General features: G+C 40.6%; 1 pseudogene; it reads left to right on the top strand.

Annotated features, from left to right (window-relative positions):
* The first annotated feature begins 2,119 nt into the window (after window positions 1-2,119).
* Window positions 2,120-7,175, top strand: LOC112078222 (COUP transcription factor 2-like; annotated as a pseudogene).
* Window positions 7,176-9,038: the final 1,863 nt, after the last annotated feature.

Below are 9,038 nucleotides of genomic sequence, written 5' to 3'. Positions count from 1 at the left end.
AACGCACCGTTATCTACAGACATTAATATTATATATCACTTGTAGCCAACGCACGTTATCTACCGACATTAATATTGATATATCACTTGTAGGCCAACGCACCGTTATCTACCAGACATTAATATTAATATATCACCTTGTAGGCAACGACCGTTATCTACCAGACATTAATATTGATTATGTCACCTGTAGGCCAACGCAACCGTTATCTACCAGACATATATATTAATATATCACCTTGTAGGCAACGCACCGTTATCTACAGACATTAATATTGATATTCACCTTGTAGGCAAACGCCCGTTATCTACCAGAATTAATATTAATATATCACCTGTAGGCCAACGAAACCGTTATCTACCAGACATTATTATTGATATATCACCTTGTAGGCCAACGCACCGTTATCTACCAGACATTAATATTGATATGTCACCTTGTAGGCCAACGCCCGTTATCTCCCAGACATTAATATTGATATATCACCTTGTAGGCCAACGCCCCGTTATCTACCAGACATTAATATTGATATGTCACCTTGTAGGCCAACGCACCGTTATCTACCAGACATTAATATTGATATGTCACCTTGTAGGCCAACGCACGTTATCTACCAGACATTAATATTGTATATCACCTTGTAGGCCAACGCACCGTTATCTCCCAGACATTAATATTGATATACCTTGTAGGCCAACGCACGTTATCTACCAGACATTAATATTGATATTCACCTTGTAGGCCAACGCACCGTTATCTACCAGACATTATATATCACCTTGTAGGCCAACGCACCGTTTCATACCAGACATTAATATTGATATGTCACCTTGTAGGCCAACGCACCGTTATCTACCAGACATTAATATTGATATATCACTTGTAGGCCAACGCACCGTTATCTACCAGACATTAATATTGATATGTCACCTTGTAGCCAACGCACCGTTATCTACCAGACATTAATATTGATATCACCTTGTAGGCCAACGCACCGTTATCTACCAGACATTAATATTGATATATCACCTTGTAGGCCAAGCACCGTTATCTACCAGACATTAATATTGAATATATCACCTTGTAGGCCAACGCACCGTATCTACCAGACATTATATTGAATATATCACCTTGTAGGCCAACGCACCGTTATCTACCAGACATTAATATTGATATTCACCTTGTAGGCCAACGCACCGTTATCTACCAGACATTAATATTGATATATCACCTTGTAGGCCAACGCACCGTTATCTACCAGACATTAATATTGATATGTCACCTTGTAGGCCAACGCACCGTTATCTACCAGACATTAATATTGATATTCACCTTGTAGGCCAACGCACCGTTATCTACCAGACATTAATATTGATATTCACCTTGTAGGCCAACGCAACCGTTATACAGACATTAATATATCACTTGTAGGCCAACGCACGTTATCTACCAGACATTAATATTGATATATCACCTTGTAGGCACCGCACCGTTATCTACCAGACATTAATATTATATTCACTTGTAGGCCAACGCACCGTTATCTACCAGAATTATATATCACCTTGTAGCCAACGCACCGTTATCTACCAGACATTATATGATATGTCACCTTGTAGGCCAACGCACCGTTATCTACCAGACATTAATATTAATATATCACCTTGTAGGCCAACCACCGTTATCTACCAGACATTAATATTAATATATCACCTTGTAGGCCAACGCACCGTTATCTACCAGACATTAATATATCACCTTGTAGGCCAACGCACCGTTATCTACACAGACATTAATATTAATAGTCACCTTGTAGGCCAACGCACCGTTATCTACCAGACATTAATATTGAATATATCACCTTGTAGGCCAACGCACCGTTATCTACCAGACATTAATATTATATATACCTTGTAGGCCAACGCACCGTTATTACCAGACATTAATATTATATATCACCTTGTAGGCAACGCACCGTTATCTACGAGACATAATATGATCATTCACCTTGTAGCCACGCACGTTATCTACCAGACATTAATATGATATATCACCTTGTAGGCAACGCACGTATCTACCAGACATTAATATTGTCTCTGTCTCTTGTATCACAGCCGTTCAGAGAGGGAGGATGCTCCCTACTCAACCGTACCACGGTCAGTTCTCCATAACCACGGAGACCCTCTCCAATGCCACTCCTACCTATCTGGATACATCTCCCTGCTCATGCGAGCGAGCCTACCCACATCCAGATCAGCACGCAGTGTATGCAGTCCAACAACCTCGTGGGGATCGAGAACATCTGTGAGCTGGCCGCCCGGATGTTGTTCTCGGCGGTGGAGTGGGCCCGGAACATCCCCTTCTTCCCCGACCTCCAGATCACCGACCAGGTCGCTCTCCGGCGCACATGGAGCGAGTTGTTTCGTGCTGAACGCGCCCAGTGCTCAATGCCGGTGCATGTGGCTCCTCTCCTGGCCGCGGCAGGGCTGCATGCCGCCCCCATGTCGGCGGAGAGAGTCGTGTCTTTCATGGACCATATCCGGTCTTCCAGAGCAGGTGGAGAAGCTGAAGGTTCTGCATGTCGACTCAGCCGAGTACAGCTGCGTTAAGGCTATAGTTCTCTTTACGTCAGGTAAACACACAACGCTATGCTTCACTGCTGTTTACTATGACTGGTATCAATACAAACCGAACATAGACTAGCAGCACCCTCATCGGCAACAGGAACAGCTGTAGTTTGTTCCCAAATCACCACAAAGAAGTATATCAATTACCCCTCAAATTCACTTTCAACCAATCCTATGAGTTGAATGCAGAATGTGGAAACGTGAGGAGTCTACTATAAATACCTGCAACAACATTGAGGCATTGGACTCAACAACGTTCGTGAATTATATAAATATATGATGATTTATATAATTTGTTTTTACAATAATTAATTCAGCATGTTTTATTAATAGGCCCCTGTGAATATATGATATGATTAATAATATCATTGGCGTTTAATTTAATTAATTAGATTTATTTTAAAACGAATAATAATTATTATCAAAACATTTTACAGGCTAATTTTGTTAGGTGAATGACCTACAGACATGTAAGTTATTCACCTGTCATCAGCCACAAACTTAACCATTACCGACAGAAAATTTAAATGTTAAATGTTTAATAATAAAGAATAAAGAAAAGTCTACCTATATTTAATTTCGTTTTGCAGAATTTCTTAAATGCCGTAATGTATTTAAACAACTAGGCCTGAGCCTAAAAGGTCTTATGGTGGCGAGATGAATGAACATTCATTTTTTATGTCCTATAAAAAAATGTAAAAAACGAAATCATGTATTTTGTCAACTCAAGTCGATGGATGCCTTGACTGACGGTAAAAYAAATAGTATTAGACTCGTCACAGCAGAGCCAGGAGCGGTGTTCTGTGCACGTGTTGTAGAACCAGGCCAGAACCCGTTATTCACCCCTCTATTGTAGCGCTGCTACACTCAGGAAAAACGGTGTCTTCTAGAACCTAAAAGGGTTCTTCGGCTGGCCCCATACGAGAACCCTTTGAATAACCTTAGAACCCTTTCCACAGAGGGAAGCCAAAAAAAGGTTATTCTATGGGGACAGTCGATTAACCTTTTTGGAAGCCGTTTTTCTAAGCGTGTATCCTCAGATAACATGGAGGTAGCAACATGGACAGCACCACAGCGTTGCATTCAGAATTATGTTTTTAAATCTGCTTTTAAAAAATGCATTTGAAGAGTGCGTCTATAGTGTGGAGCAGTCTGAGTAAAGGCCTATAGGACTGTTTGTAATGTTATTGCGGATCCGTTTCATTTCAAAGACTGGGTTGTACGTTCTAAAGCCCCGTTTATTATGCATTTCAGACCCGTTTTATTTAGCAGACAGGGTTGTACGTTCTAAATCCCCGTTTATTATGCATTTCAGACCCGTTTTATTTAGCAGACGGGGCTGTACGTTCTAAAGCCCCGTTTATTATGCATTTCAGACCCGTTTTATTTAGCAGACAGGGCAGTACGTTCTAAAGCCCCGTTTATTATACATTTCAGACCCGTTTTATTTAGCAGACAGGGTTGTACGTTCTAAAGCCCCGTTTATTATGCATTTCAGACCCGTTTTATTTAGCAGACAGGGTTGTACGTTCTAAAGCCCCGTTTTATTTAGCAGACAGGGCAGTACGTTCTAAAGCCCCGTTTATTATGCATTTCAGAACCGTTTTATTTAGCAGACTGGGTTGTACGTTATATAGGCCTGTTTGTGATGTTATTTCGGACCCGTTTTATTTAGTAGACAGGGCTGTACGTTATATAGGCCTGTTGTGATGTTATTTCAGACCCGTTTTATTTAGTAGACAGGGCTGTACGTTATATAGGCCTGTTTGTAATGTTATTTCAGACCCGTTTTATTTAGTAGACAGGGCTGTACGTTATATAGGCCTGTTTGTGATGTTATTTCAGACCCGTTTTATTTAGCAGACAGGGCTGTACGTTATATAGGCCTGTTTGTNTTTGTGATGTTATTTCAGACCCGTTTTATTTAGCAGACAGGGCAGTACGTTATATAGGCCTGTTTGTGATGTTATTTCAGACCCGTTTTATTTAGTAGACAGGGCTGTACGTTATATAGGCCTGTTTGTGATGTTATTTCGGACCCGTTTAAATTCAAAGAGAGGGCCATGTTCTATTGATAAGCCCCTGTAGCGCCATTTTGAGTTAAGCAAATACGGCATAATTTGCTTTGTCTTGTTTTTAACGCAGTTACATTGATTTCATAAATTGGAGTGGGCCTATATAGGCATACAACATACTGTATTAACAATAGCCTATATTAATATTGATTTCGAAAAATTACAGTAGGCGTTAAATGTCTATGCCGTATTGGCTGGATTTACACAAGCAGCCCGATTCTGATAGTTTGCCCAATTATTGGTTAAAGAACTGATCTGATTTACTAAAAGAGCAAAAACGAGATCGGAATTGGGCTGCCTGTGTAAACTCAGCCATTGTGTTCTTTGTAATTAATTGATGATCTAATATTAGCCAATATTGCATTGTACACGAAGAAGATAAGCCTATATTATTGATAATGATTTCTGATTTKAATTCTCTGTTTTTATAGATGCGTGCGGTCTGTCAGACGTGACTCACGTGGACGATCTTCAGGAGAAGTCCCARTGCGCCCTGGAAGAGTACATCAGGAACCAGTACCCTAACCAACCGAACCGGTTTGGGAAGCTACTACTCCGTCTGCCCTCTCTACGCACCGTCTCCTCGTCCGTTATAGAACAGTTATTCTTCATCCGGTTGGTCGGAAAAACACCAATAGAAACTCTCATTAGGGATATGTTGCTTTCCGGAAGCAGTTTTAATTGGCCTTACATGTCGATGCAGTAGAATAAGAAAATTCCAGAACACTCCAGGAAGGGAATCATAGAACTAGAATGGTTCTATGGATGGAACCTTAAGACACTGTCAGAGGAACAGGCGCATTCTAAAGCAGTTCACAACCGTTATCTGTTACTGTACCACCAACTAAATGTTGCTCTGCCCGGACTACCCCTGGAGTACCCTCTCAGGTGCATTTTACCAGTAGGCCTGGTCTCAGGAGTCTTCTCCAGTACCTCCTGAGGATAGGCCAAGTACCCCCAGGGGTCCTAGTGCCCATGGTTGGGAACCACAGTTCTAAAGCATGAAAAGAGACAGATTAAATGGCAGGGATCCTCCTACAAATCATGATTTTGGAAACAAAAAATAGTATTTATTTGACCCTGTATGTATATTTATTGTGCTTTTAATAATTTGTTTATACAAATGTTTTTCATTTGACCCTGATAAGAAAATGACAAGGGAATAGTTATAGTTTTTTCCTACTTAGTCTTTTGTCCAAACATGTCCTTCTGTATAATGTGCTGCAAACATGGCACTAAAAACATGAATAGTTTCTTTAAATATGTCAATGAACACAGTAGTCCAGGGGTACTCTAATACTATTAGAGATTATCTGGTCACACAGATGTCCTAGATGGCAAAGGTCCGGATGGATACTGTCATTAGAGATGACCCGCTCACACAGATGTCCTAGATGGCAAAGGTCGGATGGATACTGTCATTAGAGATGACCCGCTCACACAGATGTCCTAGATAGCAAAGGTCCGGATGGATACTGTCATTAGAGATGACCCGCTCACACAGATGTCCTAGATAGCAAAGGTCCGGATGGATACTGTCATTAGAGATGACCCGCTCACACAGATGTCCTAGATAACAAAGATCTGGATGGATAACTGTCATTAGAGATGACCCGCTCACACAAATGTCCTAGATAGCAAAGATCTGGATGGATACTGTCATTAGAGATGACCCGCTCACACACGATGTCCTAGATGGCAAAGGTCCGGATGGATATTGTCATTATTTACATTTACATTTAAGTCATTTAGCAGACGCTCTTATCCAGAGCGACTTACAAATTGGAAAGTTCATACATATTCATCCTGGCCCCCGTGGGGAATGAACCCACAACCCTGGCGTTGCAAGCGCCATGCTCTACCAACTGAGCCACACGGGACCAGTGTAACAGACTCTCACAACCCATGTGACCCAAACCGTTCCAATTCTACACATTTTACATGTCTTCTGTGTGTTCATATGATACCAGGAGTCAAATCCCGACCGAATTAAATGTGAAAATGTTATGTTTAAAAAAAAAATGTTTTAACTTGTTCTGGGTCCTACGGTCCTTATTGAGTATGGCTGGTATAGTGCACCCTATCGCCAGTTCATGTTACCACCATCCCACTGACAGAACTATATTCATGTTACCACCATCCTACTGACAGAACTATATTCATGTTACCACCATCTACTGACAGAACTATATTCATGTTACCACCATCCTACTGACAGAACTATATTCATGTTACCACATCTCCTACTGACAGAACTATATTCATGTTACCACCATCCTACTGACAGAACTATATTCATGTTACCACCATCCTACTGACAGAATCTATATTCATGTTACCACCATCCTACTGACAGAACTATATTCATGTTACCACCATCCTACAGACAGAACATATTCATGTTACCACCATCCTACTGACAGATCTATATTCATGTTACCACCATCCTACTGACAGAACTATATTCATGTTACCACCATCCTACTGACAGATCTATATTCATGTTACCACCATCCTACTGACAGAACTATATTCATGTTACCACCATCCTACAGACAGATGGGTTCCAGTTGAAATTAGTTAAGTCATCATTGTAAGTATCAGGATATATCTGGTAACTTTCATGTGGTGGTTTGCCTGCGTTTCTACATCATTAACAAATAAAGTCAATTTGAAAAAGCTATTTTCACTCCTTAAGAAGATACATAATTTAGGGTTTCCACATGGACAACTAAATACTAGGTCATTCATCAGATGTAATGAGCAGTGTGGTTGGGAATGACTTCCTCAGTCATATACTGTACTACTGCAGTGTTTTGGTAACCTTCATCAGATGTAATGAGCAGTGTGGTTGGGAATGACTTCCTCAGTCATATACTGTACACTGCAGTGTATTGGTAACATTCATCAGATGTAATGAGCAGTGGTTGGGAATGACTTCCTCAGTCATATATACCACTGCAGTGTATTGGTAACCTTCATCAGAGTAATGAGCAGTGTGGTTGGGAATGACTCCTCAGTCATATACTGTACCACTGCAGTGTATTGGTAACATTCATCAGATGTAATGAGCAGTGTGGTTGGGAATGACTTCCTCAGTCATATATACCACTGCAGTGTATTGGTAACCTTCATCAGATGTAATGAGCAGTGTGGTTGGGAATGACTTCCTCAGTCATATACTGTACCACTGCAGTGTATTGGTAACATTCATCAGATGTAATGAGCAGTGTGGTTGGGAATGACTTCCTCAGTCATATACTGTACCACTGCAGTGTATTGGTAACCTTCATCAGATGTAATGAGCAGTGTGGTTGGGAATGACTTCCTCAGTCATATACTGTACCACTGCAGTGTATTGGTAACATTCATCAGATGTAATGAGCAGTGGGGTTGGAATGACTTCCTCAGTCATATACTGTATCACTGCAGTGTATTGGTAACCTTCATCAGATGTAATGAGCAGTGTGGTTGGGAATGACTTCCTCAGTCATATACTGTACCACTGCAGTGTATTGGTAACATTCATCAGATGTAATGAGCAGTGTGGTTGGGAATGACTTCCTCAGTCATATACTGTATCACTGCAGTGTATTGGTAACCTTCATCAGATGTAATGAGCAGTGTGGTTGTGAATGACTTCCTCAGTCATATACTGTATCACTGCAGTGTATTGGAACCTTCAATACTTTCTGCTGCAAATGACTGCAGCTGATGTGCTTGTGTGTGTGACCTCTTTTATTGATACAAATTCTGTTTGAGGTTTGTTGATTTTGAAACAACACTCTGATGTACTGCGGCAAAGTATTGCCACACCATATTAAATGATAAATCATGATTTATTAATAAAAGGTATTTCTCATTAAAATGTCTCTAGTTACTGTGTGTGTGTGGACACAGTGCTGCCGTGGAATGTGATACTGGTGTATCAGGAGTTGTTCTTCCAACTTGACGTTCTAAATCACAGTAATCTCTTTCTTAGACTGGCGCCATACCGGTGTCAACATTCATTGGCGTTTCTGCCATTTCACGTTACGATATTTCAGAAGCCAACCAACCATAAAGAGCTACTGTATTCAAAAAGCAATCATGCAGTCAATGGGTCGTAAAACATGTATCGCTTTGGATAAAAATAGCCCAGATGCATTTTTCATGACTGAAAAATACAAAATAATAATAGTTTCCTTTCAAATGTACGTCTAACTTTGTGCACAAAACATTACTTAACCAGCTGTAGGCTGACGAGGTTGTCTTGCTATAGGCCTATTTGAAGGCTTATAGACAAATATTTCTCATTTACCCCTGTTTAATTCAACATCTACACTGAACTAGGTCT

The sequence above is a fragment of the Salvelinus sp. IW2-2015 genome, unplaced genomic scaffold, assembly GCF_002910315.2.
Source record: "Salvelinus sp. IW2-2015 unplaced genomic scaffold, ASM291031v2 Un_scaffold5410, whole genome shotgun sequence".
Taxonomy (NCBI): domain Eukaryota; kingdom Metazoa; phylum Chordata; class Actinopteri; order Salmoniformes; family Salmonidae; genus Salvelinus; species Salvelinus sp. IW2-2015.
Note: the sequence above shows the minus strand (reverse complement) of the source record. Positions and strands in the feature narration are given on the sequence as shown.